Genomic DNA, 21,605 nt, shown 5'->3' with positions numbered 1-21,605 from the left:
TTTGGGGAAGTTTATCAAAAATATCAAAAGGTTTGGACACCTGACTAAACAGAATTACAGATCATTATGAAACAGTAATTATCCATTTAACCAAAGTGACAGAAGATTTTAAGGGAAAATACAGAAGGTTATATAGTTGTAAGCAAAAGTTAGCTTTTTTAATATTGAGAAGACCCAGTTTTCTTAATTAAAGACCTGATTAAGATAACATTGAAGCACAGGAAATCATTTTGGCAAGACACAAAATCTTTGATTTTTAGGCAGATTACTTAAAAGGTAAAGAAAAACCTTTTATAATCTCTTATCAGGAGCAGACCTATAGTCCAAGAAAACTTTATCCTTTTAGCAAATGAAAGTGAAATTCCAGTTTTACATAACTACACTATTGATATTAAATCTTATTTAAGGGGTGCCTGGGTGCCTCAGTCAGTTAAGCATCCAACTCTTGATTTTGGCTCAGGTCATGATCTTGTGGTTCCTGAGATCAAGCCCTGATTTGGGTTCTGCACTGACAGAGTGGAGCCTGCTTGGGATTCTCTCTCTCCCTTTCTCTCTGCCCCTCCCCCATGCATGCATGCATGTGCACGTGTGCGCACACAGTCTCTCTTTCTGTCTCTCTTTCTCAAGATAAATAAACATTTTTTAAAAAGAAAAAATCTACATCACAAAGGCATAGAGAAAGTATCCAAATGTTTTCCAAGGAGTTTGGGAGTATTTTCTTTATCAGAGGTGTGAAGTAATTACTACTTAAATTTTTCCTTTTTTTTAAAGCATAGGGCAATTCTGTTTTGTAGTATCTCAATATCAATAGCATTTTAGGATGAATAAGGGAGCTTTGGGGATTGATAAGGATAGGTGGACTTCGAATTGTGTCTAGAACCACAGTTCCAGTTTTGTAGACCTGCAAGTCAAAGACAGTTGTTTCTAATTCCTCAGAGAATCAGGTTTTTAGCCCAAACATCAAGTGGAGGATGCACCCATCCAACTAAACTTTGCTTCTTTTACCAGGGAGATTTCCACATTCTAGAAATTTAGGGTTTAATGCAGTGCACCTTTAAAAAGTCTAAAGCATTTAACAGAGGCCTTGTTTCTGCACAGTTCAATCTTGGACCAATTTACCTATCAGGGAAAACCTGTATTGCTTCTATCAGTCCCTGAATATCCACTTCTAGGTGACCGATTTCCTGATAATTTACAGTAAGTCCTGGGAAGAATTCTGGTCATCTGTTTCTTTGTGAGGGGGTAGTTTCCCCAAGGAGCTGTCTGGCTTGTCTAATAACCACAGTATAAATCATGTGTGGCAAGAATACTCTTTTACAGCCAATCGAGGTTCCTCTGAGTGGGATTGTGAATGTTTACTGCTCTAAATGTTCTGTTAATTTGGTAGGATCATCTCAAAGTGAAGGCAAAAAGGACTTTCTAATTTCATCTGGTTAAATAATTCCTTATGGCTAGCCACCTTTGTGTTCTTGTGTGTGTGTGTGTGTGTGTGTGTGTGTGTGTGTGTGTATCCTCTTTTCAATTGGATTTTTCCATAGGCACCATTAAGATAATTGTTTAGAATGAGAGAGCTCTCTAGGGGCACCTGGGTGGCTCAGTCGGTTAAGCAGCTGACTTCGGCTCAGGTCATGATCTCGCGGTCCGTGAGCTCGAGCCCTGCGTCGGGCTCTGTGCTGACAGCTCAGAGCCTGGAGCCTGTTTCAGATTCTGTGTCTCCCTCTCTCTGACCCTCCCCTGTTCATGCTCTGTCTCTCCCTGTCTCAAAAATAAATAAAACGTTAAAAAAAAGTTTAGGATGAGAGAGCTCTCTAGGTTTTTTCAAGTATAGACGTTTGTTTAATAGAAAGGATCCATCATCTGGTCACTGATGAGTAGGATCTTCTATGAATCTCAATAGCAGTTCAAACTAAATGCCTTCTTATGGTTTACCCATGGATGCAAGAGGGAATGTAAAAGATGCAACCCCCACAAGATCCAGAAAGTGTACTCCCAGAGTTAGCCTAAGAAGGCACAGATCTTTGTTGTCACAGGCAATAAGGATGGTGTAGTTGAAACAGTGTCTCTGGTTTCCCATGCGAATGTGAGATGCCTTCAGTCCCAGACCCACTGATCTGTGATGCTGGATGGGCACTACTGGAATGGGACTTTTCCAGCAATAACAAGACAAGGAAGGTTGAGATGATAAGGACCCCTTATGACAGACTCCCCTGAGAACTGTCACAGTTGGACAAAGAGAATTCTGCTTCTCAGATCCACAGGCTGTTCGGCTGCCCGCCAGATACGTGCTGGTACATGTATCCTCTGGCTGGTAGAGACTGGGGAGGATATTCTTACTGGCTGCAAAGCAAAGACCTGAAGACATAGAACAAGACGAAAGGAAAAACCTCATCAGACCTATGGTGCTGCTCTTTATCTAAACAACACAGAAGACAGAGGCAAAAGAAAACAATGACCATCTCTGGGAGGAAGAGGATCAGTAGCAAACAGGAGTACTTGTAACAGATTTTTAGGAGATTAGCTATCCCCAAGGAACTAGTTCATACAAATATTTTCTCTCGGTGATGTCAATGTAGAAAGGAAGAGGCAAAACGTTGTTACCTTTCTCTTGACCAGGTACTGCAGAGTGAGCTCCAGGGGAGCTGGCTTTGTTAAGAATTCTTACCCTTCATGACTTCTGCCAGTTTTCTAGGATTCCTTCTGGAGGCCGCAAAACAAGTGCGGTGTATCAGAAAGTCCCATAGGGGACACTAAAACTATGGGGGAGGAAAAATAATTTTCATTCTACCCTTCTAGTTTTTTGGCTGAGACACCTTTGTAATAAAAAGACAGATTAGCAGGAGAAAAACAAAGTTTAATAACATGTCACCGTCCTGTGTACATGAGAGAGACCCAGGAAAATCAAGTAACTCTTCTTAAAAGAGGCCATCACCTTAAATAGTTTCTCCAGCTAAAGACAAATATATATATATATGTTGGTGGAGGCCACCAGGAAAGCACAGTGAACAAGCATATTGTTGTTAATGAAGATTTAATTCTTTGCCCTCTCCGTTGATAAGAATTTCTAGGGATTTGGTCATCCCCTTTTCTTTGTACAGTGAAGGAGACAGCTTTACAAATGGAAGTTTCTCTTTTCCTTGTAAATGTGTCTTACAAAAGGGTAACTTCTGCCCGTTGTTTTTTTCTTTGTAATATAATTTATTGTCGAGTTAGCTAACATACATCGTATACAGTGTGCTCTTGGTTTTGGGGGTATCTGCTCGGTTTTTAGAGCTTCTCTATCTGCAGTGTCTGAAATACAACTAATGCTTATGCCAAAGGATCGGGCAACAGATTCTGTGCCCCTCCAGAGCCTTTATCCTTCGTCGCCTTGTCTCCTGCCCCCTGTCCTCTGGCCACACTGTATTTCTCCTACCCTCTGAAACTGTGTGCGGCCCCTACCTGACTGCTCCTCCTACAGGCACACTCAGCTGTCACCTTCTCTCTGAAGCCTTTTCCTGGTCTAATCTACACTCCCCAACAGATTCATGGTCCCTTCCTCTATGTGGTTCTTTTTTTATTAAATATTTTTTATGTTTATTTTTTACACGAGAGAGAGAGAGAGAGAGAGAGACTGAGCGTGAGCAGGGGAGGGACAGAGAGACAGATAGTGGTTCTTTTTTTTTTAAAGATAACTTTTTCACTTTTTATTTATTTATTTTTAAATGTTTATTTATTTTTGAGAGAGAGTGAGAAAGAGAGAGAGAGAGAGAGAGAGAGAGAGGAAGGTAATGAGTGGGGGAGAGCCAGAGACAGAGAGGGGACAGAGGATCTGAGGCAGGCTCTGTGCTGACAGCAGCAAGCCTGATGCAGGGCTTGAACTCACAAAGGCTTAACTGACTGAGCCGCCCGGGTGCCCCCCTCTATGTGGTTCTTATGTTAATTTATTCACTCGTGCAACAGATATTTAGGGAGCATCTTTTGCATGCCAGTCAGGGTGCTGGTGCTAAGGATCTGGTGGGGACACATGACGACGAAGCCCAGCTCTCAGATGATTGAAAGTTCTTTGAAGAAACTAAAACCAACTAAGGTGCTGAAAGAAGCCAGTGTAGTCAGGGAAGGGCTCTTGGAGGAAGAGACATTTATGAAGGGGCTAGAGTAGAGGTGCCTGGGTGGCTCAGTCAGTTAAGCATCTGACTCTTGATAACGGCTCAGGTCTTGATCTCACGGTTCATCCAGTCAAGCCCTGCGTCAGGCTCTGTGCTAAGCTTGGAGCCTGCTTGGGATTTTCTCTTTCCCGCTCTGTCTGCCCTTCCCACACTCACCTTCATGTTCTCTCTCTGTCTCTGTCTCTCTCTCTTTCAAAATAAATCAATAAACTTAAAAAAACAAAGGGACTAGGGGGGAGGTATTAAAGGTGGGAAAAGCAGCAAGTACAAGGTCACAGAGCACTGCATGCAAACCTGAGGAAACACGCAGCTACCTCATACTCTTGGAAGAAAGCAGGCAGCCCTCCAGCCTGCGTTCATCTGTGCATGCCTGGTGACCAGCCCAGGTCAGGAATAGGAGAGAGAATAGTGAGACTGGGCAGGCCTGTCCCTGGTGGGGCAGAGTTGGTGGGGGGGCTCCTGCGCTTCCCGGCAAACACACTCTCCCCTCATTCTCCCAGCTGGGCGCTGACGGCTTTGTTTGCTAAAGCGTTTGAGCCCTTGATACCAAACCCCAATTACCTGAGAGAAGGCTATTGCCTCTTTAAAGAGTTCAAAAGCCCAGACTTTTTATAAATAGCTCTGGCCTTTCACCAGCTCCTAAGACTGCGATTTATGGCCCGCTTCCCCAGAGGCAGACGGACCAACAGACAGGTTACTTCCCTTGGAGCCAGGTTCCTACAATTGTGGGATGCTCCCGCTTCCTCTTTGCATTTTATGACCTCCTGGCAGCTAATCCTGAAATGGGTTCCACGGGAAGGAGGTGGATCGTTCAGGGCTGCAGCTGCCTCGGAAGCCAGAGGCCCACCAGACTCAGGAAAGAACTGGCAGGCAGCAGGGAGGCCCAGGCAGCCTGGCCTCTTGGCCGTGGCTGGCTCCTCTGGTTCCTGGCCTTTCCCCCAACAAGGTACCCAGAGTAAAGTCCTTAGCGTGACTGGTCAGCCGGGGGTATCTGCAGCAGAGGGACAAACCGAAAAAACCTCAGTTCCTAATCTCTTAATGTAGTGGGGCAATGTGGCAAGAATGAGAAATTTTGCTCGTCACGTAAACACATCACTCTTTCGGGGCATGTGCATATTCCTTATTGCCTTTAATTACACAGCTCCAGTTGGTCTAATGACACCTGTATGACAGACGAAGAAACTGAGGCAGAGACAAGCCTGGGTTACACAGCTAAGGAGTGCCAGGTATGGATCCTGATCTTGGCTTTAAATTCTGGGTTGGGGTCAGAGGCACCAAGAGCAGTGGGAGGTCAAGAAAGAGAGTGGCTTTTAGGAGAAGGTGGTCAGCTTTGAAGGAGGGGAGGGGGTTGTAAGAGAGGATGCGGTAGAAAAGGCAAAGTCTGTCATGGGACAGCGACATTGGACTGGACCAGAGCATGGGGAGGCACAAGCACCCCGATATCTCTCTGTAGGTCTTTTCCGTAGACCCCCAGCCTCACCTTTTCCGCAACCTTTTCTGTGGTTGCTCACCTCTCACCCTGATGGGCGCGGCAGTGATCGGGAGCAGGGGCTGAGAGTTCAAACCCCTCCTACCAGCCATGGGACTTTGAGCGGATGGCTTAACCTTTCTTACCTCCTTTTCCTCACCTCTAACATGAGCTTGATAATGACGGACTGGGGTGAACACAATGATAGCTTGACGATTGTTGCCCCAGTCCGTGTTTCTCGTTCTGAAGTACAGCTCCTAACTCGTCATTTGCTCTGCTCAAAAAATCAAGACTGAGCATGTTATTTTGGTTATGAAGGCCCTGTGAGGTCTGATCCTAAAATCCCCCACGGCCAGAGCATCTTTAGACGGTTTGAAATCCTCAGAGGATGGGGATCTACTGCATTCATGGCCCGTGACACAGTGGAAAGAACATCAGGTTGGGAGTCAAGACAGGCCAGTGTTCAAATTCCAGCTCTTGCAGTGGTCCCGCTTGCAGGGGAAACTAACGTCCCAGAGTCTCCGCAGCTTTGCCTGTAAGGAGTGGGGTCTTTCTCCACTGGCTGCTCTGAGAGTGTGGCACCACGTGCTTTGCCTTCTGGACCACTGTGGGTGCTCCTTCAACGTGCCCCCTTGTCTTCCTTTCAGTGATGTATTCGTTTCATGCCATCTATATGAAAGTGGCTCTGCTACAAAGTCATCAGGAAGGAGCTCACCAGCAGGACACACACAGGGCCTTGCATTCAGCTTTCCCACCATGGCCATGTCTTGTTCCCCCACCCAGATGGCCAGGCTTTCCCAGGGTAGGCTCCATGTCTATCTTGTCCATCCCAGATCCTGGCCTGATGAGTAGTCAGCGCTCAATAAATATTTATTGGACAAATTAAGTATTGAAGAGAGGCCTCGAGCACTGTGTTCAGTGTCCAGGAGGTATGTTTGAAACATGCGCTTTGAATCTCAAGGGCCTCAGAAAGTAAATTCATGCTCCTAAGAATATGATGATGAATTAGAATCAGCAGGTAAGTCACAGCCATGGGATAGCAATGAATAATGAGCATGTCTACAGTAAAAAAAGGGGATTCCTTGTGTGAGCAGCTCTCCTTAGCTCTGTTCTGGACGTCCTGGCTCAGGGGTCCCTCTCCCTCTGGGGAGAGGCACTAATGTGTTACAGTGTGCCTACTATGTCCTCTATCCTTGGCATTTTATAGCCACTATCCCTGTTAATCCCAACACCAACCCGGTAGGTTAGAATTCGGATCTCCATTTTATAGAGGAGGAAATTAAGGCAAAGAAAGGACAAGCAACCCACCCATCTAGGTTACTCAGTCAGCGGGTAGTGGAGCTATGATCTGAACCTAAGCAAGACCCAGCCCCCAAACCCATGGTCTTCGGACTAGCCCACACTTTCTACCTTGGCCAGGTTAGCCCACTGTGCCTTTCAAACTGCACATCTGTCATTCTTTTCTTGGCACCCATTTCCCAGACTAGCAGGACCACTTTTGAAAGACTAGACCAACTCACCAGAGTGTGTTTCCAGCCTTGGACAAGCCCAAACTGCTCTGTGTGCTGGCAGCACTGGTCTGCGTGCTTCCGATAGTCCCCGAAGGGGGTTGAAACTCAGGGCAAGTGGAAACTTCCCCCAACGTGGTGTTCAGAGATGGAATTTTTTTCTCTCTCAATTTTGAAACGGGAGGATTGGGGCCTCCGTCTGGGCTGGGCTCCTCTGGGGTTGGTGATTTATTCATCAGGTGGCTTTGGTACTTAAATTTCTCTGTAGGAATTTGTTGTAGACGAAAGTGGAGATACATGGGGACCCGTGGAGCTTGAGTCCCCCTTTGCCCCTCAACCCTTACCCAGAGGTGAACAGTGACAGTTCTCCAGCTCTGCACCCCCACCCCAAGCCGGGTGCCTGATTGCCAAACAGATAGCATCTGGGCAACAGGAAACAATTAGCTGCCATTGTGTTATTTAGACTGGAGACAGAGTGAGGTTAGGGACTTGGGGGGAAGATTTGCACATTTATTAGCTTTCTCCTTCCCTTTTTCACACAAATGTACACTAATCCCCTTGAGCCCTGGGTTGGCTGAGCCAATAGAAAGGTCAAGTTGACTTCCTCCCTCCCTCCCTTCTAGCTTGAATGCTGCTTCACCATTTACTGTTTGGGTGGCACTTTGCTTACGTTTTGAAAGCCTCAGTTTCCGTCTCTGTAAAATGGCATAAAATATAGCACCTCATAGTTTATTGTGACACCTGGATGAGTGAATGCATTTTTAAGTGTTTGGCACCTGACCTCGCACCTTTATTAAAAGGCCATGCAAATGTAAGCTTTCACTGTTGCTATTGGTGACCTGGCAAACAGCGACTGGTAACGTACCGTGTGCCCTGAGTTGTGCTGGGTGTTGGATATAGTCCGTGCTTTCCAATGATACGCAGCTAGTGGGAAGAGAGAGCTCGTGAAACAGCCAGCCGGAACACAGCGTGGTAGTAAGTGAAGTGACAAAGGAACCATAATATTAGGACTTAGTATATGCCAGACACTCTTTGCAGGTCAATCACTCATCTTATTTAATCTTCAAAGCAGTCTCATGAGGCAGGTACTATTGTTTTCTCCACTTTTTAGATGTGGGAACTAAAGTACAGAGGAATGACGCAACCTGCCCCAGTCCACCTATCTGTTGGAGGTGGGATGGGAATCCAGGCAGACTTTACAGGATGCCAGAGGGCTGCCTTGCCAGCCAAGGGCAGGAGAAGCTGCATGGAAGAAAAGATGTCCGAGTTGACCTTGAAGGTCCAGTAGGCCAAGCAGGAATGAGCAGGGGTACAGGGAACGGCATGTGGGGTCCTCTCTACCTGGGGCTGTCCCTTGCCCAGCTGTGGAAGATTCAGCTTTCCTTTGTCTTTCTCCCTTCCTTCCCTCTTTCCTTTCCTTTCCTTTCCTTTTTCTTTCTTTCTTTCTTTCTTTCTTTCTTTCTTTCTTTCTTTCTTTCTTTTGTGTTTTTTTTTTTTTTTTTTTATTTTGAGAGAGAGAGAGCAAACAGGGGAAGGGCAGAGAGAGAGAGAGGGAGAGAGAGAATCCCAAGCAGACTCCCACTGTCAACACAGAACCCAATGTGGGCTCGAATTCACAAATTGTGAGATCATGACCTGAGCCGAAACCAAGAGTTGGAAGCTTAACCACTTAAGCCGCCCAGGTGCCCCATGTCTTTATTTTTTTAATGTTTATTTATTTTTGAGAGAGAGAGGGAGAGCAAGCAGGGAGGGGCAGAGAAAGGAAGAGAGGGGATACCAAGCCGACTCTGTGCTGGGAGCAGAGAGCCTGATGTGGGACTTGAAGTCATGAACCATGAGCTCATGACCTGAGCCAAAGTCCAACACTTAACCAACTGAGCCACCCAGGCACCCCAACTTCCTTTGTCTTTAAAATATGAGTCCAGTTAGTATGATATTTGTGAGGACTGAACAAGAGGGTGTGTAGTATGTAAAGTGCCTTCCACAGTGCCAGGGTGCATTAAGTGTTCAGTAGATTTATTCATTCATTCATTTGTTCATCCAACACATTTTTATTAAGCACCTACCATGAGCCAGGCACTGTCCTGGATATTAGGAATGTAGTGGTTAAACAGGCAACCTCTTGCCTTCTCATAGAGTTTATATTCTAGTCGGCAATACAGACAATAAACAAGTAGACAAAAAAATGTATATGTGATATAAAAGCAGGTAGTGGTGAAATAGAAAAATAGGATGAGAGGAGGTGAGAGGTTGAAGGGGGGACTATTCTAGACAGGGAGGTAAGATAAAGCCTTTCTAAGGAGGTGATAATTAAGCAAAATCCTGAATGAAGTAAGGGACTGAGCCATGCAAATATCTGGACAAAGAGCTTTCTCCACCAGGGAACCAACAAATGCAAAGGCCCTGAGGCATAACATCCTTGGGCAGATGGAGGAACTTCAAGGAAGACCACACGGGCAGGAAGGAAGTAAGTAAAAGGAAGGGGCATCAGAAGAGATGCAGGGACAGATCACAGGGAGCCTTCTGGGCCTTAGATACTGTTTGGAATGAAATGAGAAGCCAGTAAGGAGGGCTTGAGCAGAGGTATGGCTTGTGGTTTTGTGCTAGAAGTTAGGTACGGCCTACGCCTTCCAGTGACACCCAATCTAGTGGGAAGAAATGACTCTTGAAAAACTTGTCAGTGCACAGCATGCTAAGTGAAATGACAAACTGTCATAATGAGACTCACTATGGGCCAGGCACCCATATCTTACTTATCTTCACATTAGTCTCAAGAGGCAAGTATTATTACTTTTGCTGTTGATTAGAGGCAGCACAAAGGAGTGAAACAACCTGCCCAAGACCATCACCCCCCTCCCCCCAGGGGCTCCGTGCTCTCAGTAAGCTAACCACAGGGGCCATAAGAGACAGCAGAGAGCAGGTGCGGTCATCCAGAGGAGACAGAAAGGATGGCGGGTGGCTTGGATGGAGGTGGTAGTGGTGGCAGTAGATCAGATCCCCCATGTATTTGACTGTAAACCAATAATGATTTGCTGCTGTATCAGGTGTGGGGTGGGAAATAAAGAGAGAAGCCAACAATGAGCCCAAGATTTGGGGCCTGAGCTGCTGGGTAAATTCTGTGTTTACTGAGATAGGAGAAAGTTGTAAGAAGAGCAGTTTAGGAGAGAAAGTCACGACGTGGGCTTGTTTAAAACATGGAAAAACCCGTGTTTACTGAACGGATGAAATGGCCACCCCGTCCCATGCTCTTATTGTAGTTGAGGGGCATCTCTAGTTAAAATGGTTAAAAAATGCTTCTCGGTCAAGTACTTCCTGTCCTCCCACCCAGCTCCACCCCAGGGTTCCAGAGAGAGGCCATCCCTGTGTGACCTTCTCACATTGTTTTTTACACCTTTAACTTTGTTTTGGCAGCTTTGACCTGAAGAGAGCTGTTTCACCTCAACTTGTACTGGGGTCAAGGGGAGGCATCCTGCCTTGAACTCTCTCCCTGGCTTCCCCCAACCTCCCATCCCCCCACCTCCGGCCCCTAACCCAGAAGCGTTGTTTTGAATGTAGCTTCTAGTCCCCCTGGCCCAGGAAAGGTGGAGGTGGGTTGGGGGCCTGCGCTGGGAAGTGTGAAGTCTCTCCCCAGCCAGAGGAAACCCTGGTGATTCATTGAACTGAGGTACTCTCAAGGAAGGAAAATAGCACACAGCGGGGAGATCTTTATCTGAACCATTTGTCTGCCGCCCCCTGCCCCCCATAGAGGGCTTCCCTGGGGGCTCACAGCCACTTCCTGCTCTTGCGCAAGGGGAGGGGGCGACTGAATTCTGAAAAACTGCCAACAGAATTCATCTCAGCCATGTTTTATCTGGGCAGTTCTTGCAGATTTTTCTTTGACTTTGTTTTATGGGGTGTGTGTTTGTGTGTGTGTTGTAAGGACCAGGTTCTGGGAGGGCCTGTTAGGGAAGACCCTTCCTTTATCCCATGGCTCACACCTCCCATTTCTCGCTGGGGTTTCAGCTCAAACATCACGCATCCTCAGAGAGGCCTTCCCTGACCACTATGTGGGTCATTCTCCACCAGGTCACCTTATTTCTTTTCCCTGTAGCCCTGGTAACTCACTAAAATAATGGAGAGTCAGTGACCTTCCACCAGGAGAGAAAGCTGCTTTGTCCCTCCTTTGCCCTCAGGACTTCCCAGTCACCCCAGACCTCACCTCCTCATGTCTGTCTCAGGATCTGGGCTCCATTTGTCTCTCCCCTTGTCCAGATCTCAGTGATTCTCTCTCTTTCTAACTGTCCTTTGTTTCTCTATTTCTGTCTTCCTCTCTCTTTCTTCTTCCTTGTCTCCCTGTCATCCTCTCTTTGCTTGTTCAGACTTTTCACATTTACTGAGTTCTTTTTTCATGGTAACTGCTGTATGTACACACTCTCACTGACCCCTGACAGGAGTCTGTGTTAGATAGGTCATTATGGTCCCGTTTTTCAAATGGGGAAATGGAGGCTCAGGAAGACCTTGGACTGGTCTGTTCACACAACCAGTGTATGGTCCAGCTGGGATTTGAACCCACGTCTTCTGATGATCATGTTCTCTGTAAGGCCATGGTCCTAACAGAAAACAAATGCTGCCTGTCTTCTGAGGACGTGGTGATCTCTGGTCCACCGTTCGAACAGGTGGAGATGAGGCTGGGAAAGCCAAGAAGGTGTGTGGATGGGTGGGCTTGTGAGGTCACACTTTACAGTCACCCCTCATGCAACTCTGCCTCTCAGAGAAATGGGGAGCCCCTTTGGTCTCCATCCAGGTCCTGCCTGCAGGCTTGTTTCATTTAGTTGTAATCCCGAGGCCAGAAAAACTTGGGAAAATTAGAGCTGGAAGGAGAGAAACAGCTACAAACTTGTGTCTACCAGTTCATCTGTGACAGTTACATGTGGAAGTCTGACTCCAGCAGATCCTTTTATGGAAAGAACTGGCAAGAAGGACAGGAATACAACCCTCTTTTTACCCTACCAGAAGCACGAGCTCTCCACACTTCAACACGGGGTTAAAAGGTGACGCTGCGTCAGCCTAAACCACCATCTCTCCCAAGGCAGCGTTTTCAAGACAAGTTTGGGGCAGCTTTGGAAGTCGCTTCTCCCCGGCTTGCCTGACCTGGCAGGGAGAAGTTATTGTTGGAGAGCAGGTGGGAAGCATTCACCTGCTGCTCTGCCCGCCTCGTCCCGAGTGGGCTGGTGAGCTTTCTTGACAAGGCTGGCTTATTCACACCACTGAAGCCAGGAGAGGCAGGATGGAGACAGATTCTAACAAACGAGTTATTTATATCTACATCCCAGACCTCACAAGGAAAATTCCCATACTTAGACATTCCTAGATGGCCTGCGACACAGGATATTTAAAGTAACAATGGGCCAAATTCTTGCTCACATTTTTGGCAGTGATCCAGTCTGAAAGTCCACAAGAGAAAGACTTGTCGGGCCGTGTAGCTTCAGCAGAGGGGGGGTGGGAAGACTGTTTCTAATTCGGGATTTATTTAAGATCTGACTTCCCCCTTCCTTCCTGGAATTACAAGGAAAACATGATTTTGATTTTAGAGACAACATTCTATGTAATCTCCTTTGGAAGATTTTAGGAGTTGTGGCTCTCCCCACCTTGAAAACGCGGGATGTTAAATCAACTAATAGGGTACACTATGAAAAACTATAGCACTCCTCCTACGTTTATTATTTTTCACCTGAGGGTGGATTTAGCTACTACCCATGGGCAGTCTAGTAGCCAAACTCTCTGCATGCTGCAGGTGACTGTATAGAGCTGGACACAGGCCTCTACTAAAGTCACTGGCTCATTTAAGACATGACGTGATAGGGGCACCTGGGTGGCTTAGTCGGTTGAGCGTCCGACTTCGGCTCAGGTCACGATCTCGCGGTCCATGAGTTCGAGCCCCGCGTCGGGCTCTGGGCTGATGGCCCAGAGCCTGGAGCCTGCTTCCGATTCTGTCTCCCTCTCTCTCTGCCCCTCCCCCGTTCATGCTTTGTCTCTCTCTGTCTCAAAAATAAATAAACGTTAAAAAAAAAAATTTTTTTTTAAAAGACATGACGTGATAGGGGCGCCTGGCTGGCTCAGATGGTAGAGCATGTGACTCTTGATCTCAGGGTTGGTGGGTTCGAGCCCCACACTGGGAGTAGAGATTATGTAAGAAAAAAACACCTTAAAAAAAAAAAAAAAAAGACATGGTAGCATTAGTTCCAAGGAAAATCTCAGAAAGGGTTGAAAATGGTGACTTTCTTGTACTTACCCAGTTGTTAAAAGGATTTATGGTGAGGATGACTTAAGGCCCCTCCCAAACCCAGGATATTTCTAAATACCAGTCTTCTAAAGAAGTAGGGAATATTGAATCTCTGTTGGCTAGGATGCCTTTGACTACAAGTCATGAAAATTACCCAGCTCACACTGGCTTGAATTGTAAGAAAGGTGTGTTCATTCATATGCACCTAGTCTGCAGGTATAATGACTGCAGGATCAGCTAATTAGGCAGCCCAGCAATGTCACAAGGGTTATAGGTTCCTTCCATTTTCTCTCTCCCATCCAGCCTCTGGCCCTTAACCTCAGACCAGCTCCCTTCATGGCACTAAGATTGCAGTTCTAGTGTCACAAAGACACTACGGTGTGTTCCTTTCTTCCTTGTGTCTCCTTTTATGAATGAAGAAACTTCCCAGATACCCCCAGATTTCCCCTTGAATCCCATTGGTTGTCTCAGTACCACATGTCCTTGTGGATGCGGTCACTGGCAAGGGAACTGGGGCCAACATGATTTGATTACACTCCTCAGGGGTTATCTATGAATAAAATTACTTTTCCCTTAATTACATAGCAAGAGGATTACATCTGAAAGAAACTTGGGGCAGGTTAGGCAGGGTCTTGTAGACTTTGGTAAGGAGCTGGGACTTTTGTTCTAAGTTCAATGGGAAGAAACTGAAGATTTTTAAGAATTATTTATTTAAAAAAACCTTTTTATTTTTTTTAATGTTTATTGTTGGGGGGCAGGGAGGGGCAGAGAGAGACACACAGAATCTGAAGCAGGCTCCAGGCTCTGAGCTGTCAGCAGAGTCTGACATGGGGCTAGAACTCACAAACTGCAAGCTCATGATGTGAGCCGAAGTCGGACATTTAACCGAGTCACCCATGCACCCCCAAAACATTTTTATTTTGAAATAATTTTATTTCAAATACAGTTAATTCCCTATGCTGTTCACCTAGCTTCCCCTAATGTTAACATCTTTGATAACCATAGTATATTGATCAGAACTGGGAAATTAACACTGGGAGATTACACCACTATACAGATTTTATTCCGATTTTGTCATTTTCCACCAAGTTGTATTTAGTTGTCATGTGTCTTCAGTCTTCCCTAGTATGTGACAATTTCTCCGTGTTGATGGTTCATTGCCTTGACACTTTGGGAGAGTTCTAGTCAGGTATTTTAAAGAGTGTCTCTCAATTTGGGTTTGTCTGCTGTTTTCTCATGATTCCACTAAGGCTGTGAATTTGGGGGAAGCATACGAGAGGTGATGTGCCCTTCTTGTCATATTATTTCAGGGAGTATATGACATCAGTGTGACTTATTACTTGTGATGTTTAATGATCACTTGGTCAGGGTAGCATCTGCCAGATTTCTCCACTGTGAAGTTACCGTTGTTACTTTTCTATGCTCTGTTCTTTGGAAGCAAGTCACTAAATCCAGTCCACACTCGAGGGGATGGAGAAACTGGAGGCTTTTAAGAAGGGCAGTGACAAGAAGGGATTGGGTAAATAAATGATGGTCGCTGTGGAATACACTGCTCTAAGCAGTACAGACCTGGAGCTGATGGTCCAGTGAAAACCGTGCATCTTAAAGACAGTAAGTAGCCTTTCTTGTGCCCTCCTGTTTATTGTTGTGGTCACCTTTTTAAAAAAAATTTTTTTAATGTTTATTTCTGAGACAGAGACAGAGCATGAGTGGGGGAGGGGCAGAGAGAGAGGGAGACACAGAATCAGAAGCAGGCTCCAGGCTGTCAGCACAGAGCCCAACACGGGGCTCGAACTCACAGACCACGAGATCATGACCTGAGCCGAAGCCGGACGCTCAACTGACTGAGCCACCCGGGCGCCCTGAGTCGTGGGTATCCTTAAGGAGAATGTCATACGATCTAGGAGCTTGTCCCAACACAGCAGTGTACCACCTGGCAAATCTTCTGGGGAGGGCAGAATTTCCTTTCCCACACATTACCAGCTCCAACAGGCTGCCCTGTGTGCGGCCCCACCCCTTGCAACCTCCCCCTCCATACACGCACACACACACACACACACACACACACACACACACACACACACACATTCTCAACAGGCTGACAGGGCTCCTGTTTTTGACCCCTAGCTTTCTTGGGAGGGCAAGCAGAGGGTGTGTCTCTTGTGGTCCAGGTGAGGTTTGTGGCTGGGTGTGTAGAGCAGAGCTCTCGCAAGAAGAGGTGGAAACAAGAGTGGTAAGGCTATAAAATGAAATGCCATGCAACACCACCTGTTAAAAAGGAGAAGGTGGAACTGTAGAGATAGGGAAGGAAGTCCATGTGTGTGGTGTGGAATGGTGTTCTGAGAGTGATCCCGTATACGGTTTGAAGATGGAAGTACAGTGTCTGCACATTATTTGTTGAATAAATGAATGGTCTACTCCAGAATGTCAAACTGAAACTGGGAATATGATGGGGAGTTTTATTTTTTTCTGTTGCTTTCCATTTTGCAAGTCATGTTATTTTTAAAAAAAACCTATTTGACTCTTTAAAATATTTTTCAAAAATTAGGTACCACCTTGATTCTTTTTCCCGAAGCTGATCAGTAATAATTGTTCTTATAATTGCCTGGTCTAAGCAGTGAATGTTCAGTCTAAGAACTGACCATTAACAAACACTTCTGGTAACTATATTTGTTCTAGAAGGGCCAGAAGAACCAAATGGCATTAGTTCCTAACCTGGCTTCCTCTTTTTCTCTTTGGGGATATTCTGTCACAGGCAAGTGGTGAAGGGAGCTCGGAGCTGGGAGTTTGCCAGATTCACTTTTGCAAACTGCTGGCCCCAGGTGCCTTCACAGTCCATGAGTGATTCTACAGCCTGCAGGCAGGGCTTCCTCCTATGCAGCTAGGGCTCAGGCCTCCTCCGTCACGTCAACCGTCCCCAGTTGGTGGCCCAGACACCCTGCTGATGCCTCTTCCCAGTGTCCCCTGGGTGGGCACGTGAGTAGGAAAGCTGGGGCTCAGGAGTCAGGCCTGTGTGACCTTGGGCACATGACATCATGGCACATGACATCTAGAGCCTCAGTGTGTTCATCTGTAAAATGGGGGGAGATACAAGTACTAATACAGAATGAGGATTAAAGTAAAAAATGGATAAAAAGCAGTTGATTGGCATGGTGCTAGGCATGTGATAAACACTCAAGTGTCAGCTGTATAAGATGGAGGCTGGTCTTATTATTTGTATCATTACGATTATATAGTGGAAATGCTGTGTCCTCTCATGTGGCTAGCTTTAGGACAGAAATAAAGTCTGAGGCCACGTGTTCACTTGTTTTTTACTCTCCTTTCAGTATATCATTATTTGATTACTACATTTGACAAATATTTATTGACTGCCCCTCATATGCCAGTTGCTTTGCTGGAAGCTTTCCAGTGGATGTGGGGTATATTGAATACTGATCCCCTAGAGGTTTGGGGCAGTGGGTGTACCTTGGGGAGGACAGAGAGAACCTGTGGACTCTAGTGCTGCTGCCCATCACTGACAAGAGACCTTGTTGGTTTACCTGAGTGGCCAGTTTCTCTGGGTGCTGTGACAAAGGCCAGGCGGCACTGATATCACGAACCAGAGAGGCCAAGTTTCACACTGTCACAAAACCCATCCACTAGTGGGGACAAGACATGCTGTGAGCAAGTAAACAGGTCATCAAATCACTGTGTATCGCAGAAGTGGCAGGAAGAACCAAGTAAAGATTGGAGAAAGAGAGTTGGGGTGAGGTTGCAGGGGGTGATTACTGACAATATCATTACAGTTCAGGTCACTTTTGGGGGAATTTTTGAAGGAGACACTATAGATGGGCTGATAAATGCTTAAAAATCACAACCTGTTTTCCTAGAAAGAAAACCTGGCTCCTGTTCTTCACAGCTAACCCGTTGTGTGACCTAGGACAAGTCACTCTCAGGATCTTCCATCCCCATCCATAAAACGGAGGTGGGTGGATTGGACTAAGGATTCCTAACATTTTGGACTAGTCACATGCCCCTCTGAGACTGGAAAGCACAAACATACAGAAATTTATCTAACAATGTCAAAGGGCTCCCTTAACCACCCCCTCTCAAATTCTGGGCTACAGACCTCCATGACCTTGGATGTCTTTTCTGGGATTAGGACTCTGGTACCTGTAACTGAGTGATATGCCTGCAGGGTGGGCAGCCTTAGGAAGCCTCTAGATGGGATTTGGGATGCCGAACATGGTTCGAGTTAGAGTGCCCAAGAGCGCCAGCCAGACTTAATAGCAGCCAGCATCGGGGGTGGAGAGCTGGGCAGGTAATCTAAAAAGAGAAGCACGCTGGACTAAGAGACATCATGGGACAAACATGACCCATGCCGGCGGGGACCCTGCCCAGTTTGCAAAGGGCACTTGCCTTTCGGCTCCGGCCAGTTGTCACCATGGGGAATGAGGGCTCAGAGGCGCCAGCTATTTTTATTTTTTCAAGAGAAGCTTTATATCTGGGTTTGGGAACATCTTATTTTTCAAATGACGATAACCAACAGTTTTCAGAAACACTGTGGACCAGCAGTTAGTGACTTCCTGCCTCTACAGTCCAGGCTGCCGGCTTAACATGGAGAAACTGAGGCTCAGGAGAAGAGAGCCAAATTCCTCTTTTCCCTGCTGTCCCACGTGAGCCCCATTTTGATCTCTGATAGTAGGAACAGCATTTATCAGTGTTGTGCACAGCCACTATCTCATCCTTCAGCTGTTACTACAAGGGCAAGGATTCTCCCGGGGTTACACTAGTGAAGATGACAGGGCAGGGACCTGAGCAGTAGGGACCATAAGGCTCAGTGCTGTTTTTACCACATTGCCCTGAGAGGAGTGGCCTGTGGGGGTGGCCCCAAGGCTTGTGCCCACTCTGGGAACTAGCTCTGCCTGGATGGACACTAGTTGTCTAACTGGATTAGATCTAGCACCTCCAAGAGCCTTAGTCCAGGGCTGGCTGGAGCATTGCCTGGAAACCAGTCCAACAGTAGCCTGAGGGATTGGGAGGTGCACTGCTTCTAACACGGGCCATCCCCTACCTTTGTCACTCTCACCTCCACCCTGACCACTTTGGCTCTCTGGTCTGTGCCCTATCCATCTACTCCAGCATTGGCACAAAGAGGAACGTGCCTTGGCCCCTGGACATGCAGAGGAGCGGTCTCTGCCCTTCACCCTGTGTGCTTATCCCTCCCCATGCAGGTGCGCCGCCCCATCCACCCAGGCCACACTTGTGAATTATATGTGGCAGCTTACAGCCTCCTCTCTCCCCTGTTGGGTTCTCGTCCCTGGCTACCACAGCCCAAATAATTCCATAGTCTGAGGATGCACCTCCTCTCTTGATGGCAGAGGAAATCGGGCAGGCTGGCCAGGAGAAGTGTCAGGAGGGTTCTTGTAACGTCATGTGGTAAGATCAGTTTGAAGATGTGGCCTCAATATTTTATATGGGGTGTTGTGATGCGGTGATTAGACCTGGACTCAAATCTCTTCTCAATTAGTCTGTGTAACCTTGGTTAAAGATCACTTACTCTGCCAACGGGTACAGAAGCACAAGTGGAAGGAGACCTTTCTGGGAACATAGGAAAGTGTCTCAGGGGAGGTAGTATTGGGGTTGGATTTGGAAGTTTGAATAAGACCTCAGCCTGCAGTGCACAGGCTCTGGAGGCAGGCCCACCACTTACCAGCTGTGTAGCCTTGGGCAAATGACTTAACCTCTCTGAACCTCAGTTTTCTCAACTATAAAATGAGACCGATTATATCATACTAACTTGATTATTTTCAAGATTGCAGAGGATAATGCAGCATCTTTGCTTAGAAGCAGTAGCTTTTGTAAAGATGTCATAAGGCCACTTGACTTATCACCCTGTGCAGGCTTACCAGAAGACTGTAGGTGTTCCAAGTACTGATCTCATTTAGAGTTATCTTGCTTTGTAGACGCTGAATGTTTTTTGTGCAGACTGACACCACTCCCCTCACCAAGCCAAAGGAGAGGAGTCAGTCAGTTTACCTGAGTCCCTTCAGGTACAGGAAAGAAAGGAGCCAGACCCAAGGGAGAAGGTGGAGAGGAAGAGAACAGGGAGGGTTCCAAATCTTGCAACAGTTAAATGTTAATGTAGGTGTCGGCATAGGAAGTGTCTTCTAATGGCAGAAGGAAACGAGGGAGTTTGTCAATCATCTCCTGCTTAACAGATACAGATGTATTCATAATTATCCCTTGCCTCAGGCCTCGAGGCCCAGGTGGGCTCCAGAAGGGCCTGTGTTCCTGCCAGACAAGAGTCCTTAAGGAATATCATGTAGACAATTGGAATGCCATTTATCGCACAAAACACAATAAAACCCTGAGCTCTCTTCCTGTCTCAGAGACCCATAAATTATGAAAATTATACCTGCCCCAGGCCATGGACATATTGTTTTATTAAAGTTCCGATGAATAAACTTCAGGCTCTTAAAAATGTCCTCTTGGCTTTCATCTGGCACACACCTCCAGCGTGGAGCTGTCTGCCGGGGTGCATTTGATTACCTCACAAATGTACTTTGGAAAGTGGAACTCATTTCAAGGTGCAGGTTCAGCAGGCTGGAAGGGCCAGCTGGGGAGCGGCGGGTGCAGCTTGGGGCTGCCTGGCCAGACTACAGAGTTGCCCGAGGTGGGGGTGGGGGTGTTTGGGTTTTTTTGCCCCTAGAGCAGGGATACCCACCCTCCCCCTCTCTTGGTGGAATGGGCACCAGGCTTGTGGTGCCCTCTTAGGAGTATGTGGTTATCGGCGTGGAGGGTAGAAATTCTGCTTCTTCCCCCTTATTTTAAAATTCAGTCACCAGGGTCTATCTAGTCTATTGTCTGCTTCTGACCCAAATTGTGCTGCTAAACCCTCAACTCCCCGTTTTCCTCATCCACCCCCAAACAGGTGTCGGGCATGTGACCACATGTCGAACCTCAGTTTCTGCACCTCTAAGAGGGAACTAACAATGGTGTCTGCCATGTATTGTTCAATTCCTGGCAAAAAGAAACCATTCAGCAAATGCTAACCATTATTACCCAAAGCCATTTCATAAGCAGTCAGGAAGGGAAAGACAAGGGAGGCAAATGTGGAATTTTTTCTCTGGACAGGAGTTTTTAAAATACAAGTGCTTGTTCATTCAAACAATATTTGGATTGGGGAGATGCTAAGCACCCAACACCCTGTGTAGATTTTTATTTTTAATCCCCAAACATTAGAAAACAACATAAAACCAGGGGCAGGCCAAGCGTCAGGAAATCCAAGACTGAACCAAAGCCTGGTATACAGCATTCGGGATTGAGGTGATTAAAGAGAAAAGCATCTGCAGGAGGACACTTATCTGGCCAGCACAGGAAGATTTTGGAGCACAAATTATTCTTCGTCCATCATCTGGGAACGGGGAGGCTACATGGTCTCATCAGGGAGACTGGTGCCTACCTTTTATTAAAGTTCTAGAGCAGACAGGACCGCAGTGACTACAAACATCCTTTGTGCTCTTAGGCACTAACCAGGGGGTCCTTGGAATGGGTTTGGATATCTCATAGAGGAACCTGAGGCTTGAACAAAGAATTGGAAGATGCCTTAACTGATGACCTCAGAGAAAACAAGATCTGGACCCAGGGCTTCTCATCCTCTCTGTCCATCCCTCTTGTCTTTGTGTGCTTCGTGGCAACAGGAAAAAAACCAATAATCATTCAGTTTCTTGTCTTTCATTAAATAGGCATGTATTCACATGTTCACAATAAAAAAGTTCCCCCAGGTCCATAAACTGAGAAGTGACCTGGTCTCTACCACGTTTTGAGGGGGTGGGGCAGAGGAAACAGGTGGCAGGTACATCAGAAGGGCAAAGCCAAAGCATTCAATGGATGGAAGCCTTCAGAAGCCAAAGGAACTGCTTTTATATAATATCCAACACTCTGGTGGTAATAAGAAAACCACCAAGCGCTTTCCAAAAGGAAAGTTACAGAATTTTTGTGAACTGGGCAGGTCAGAGGACCCTTTCCCACTTCCACTGCCTCTCTTGAGTTTTGTCATCCATGGGTTACAAATACACGCCTGCATAGGGGAGGATTTAGCAGCACCTGGCAGAAGTCAGCTTCACAAGGAAGTGAACAAGGGACATTCTGGCACAAGGAGCCCCCTCCCTCTAACCCTTCGTCTTGCCAGAGCTGGGGTACGCACTTCCACTTGTTTTTGACAAGCTCGGGGTCTTGCT

The sequence above is a fragment of the Panthera pardus genome, unplaced genomic scaffold (assembly GCF_024362965.1).
Source record: "Panthera pardus isolate Hobbes unplaced genomic scaffold, ASM2436296v1 HiC_scaffold_2, whole genome shotgun sequence".
Taxonomy (NCBI): Eukaryota; Metazoa; Chordata; class Mammalia; order Carnivora; family Felidae; genus Panthera; species Panthera pardus.
The sequence above is the reverse complement of the archived record's forward strand: the minus strand, read 5'-3'. Positions refer to the sequence as shown.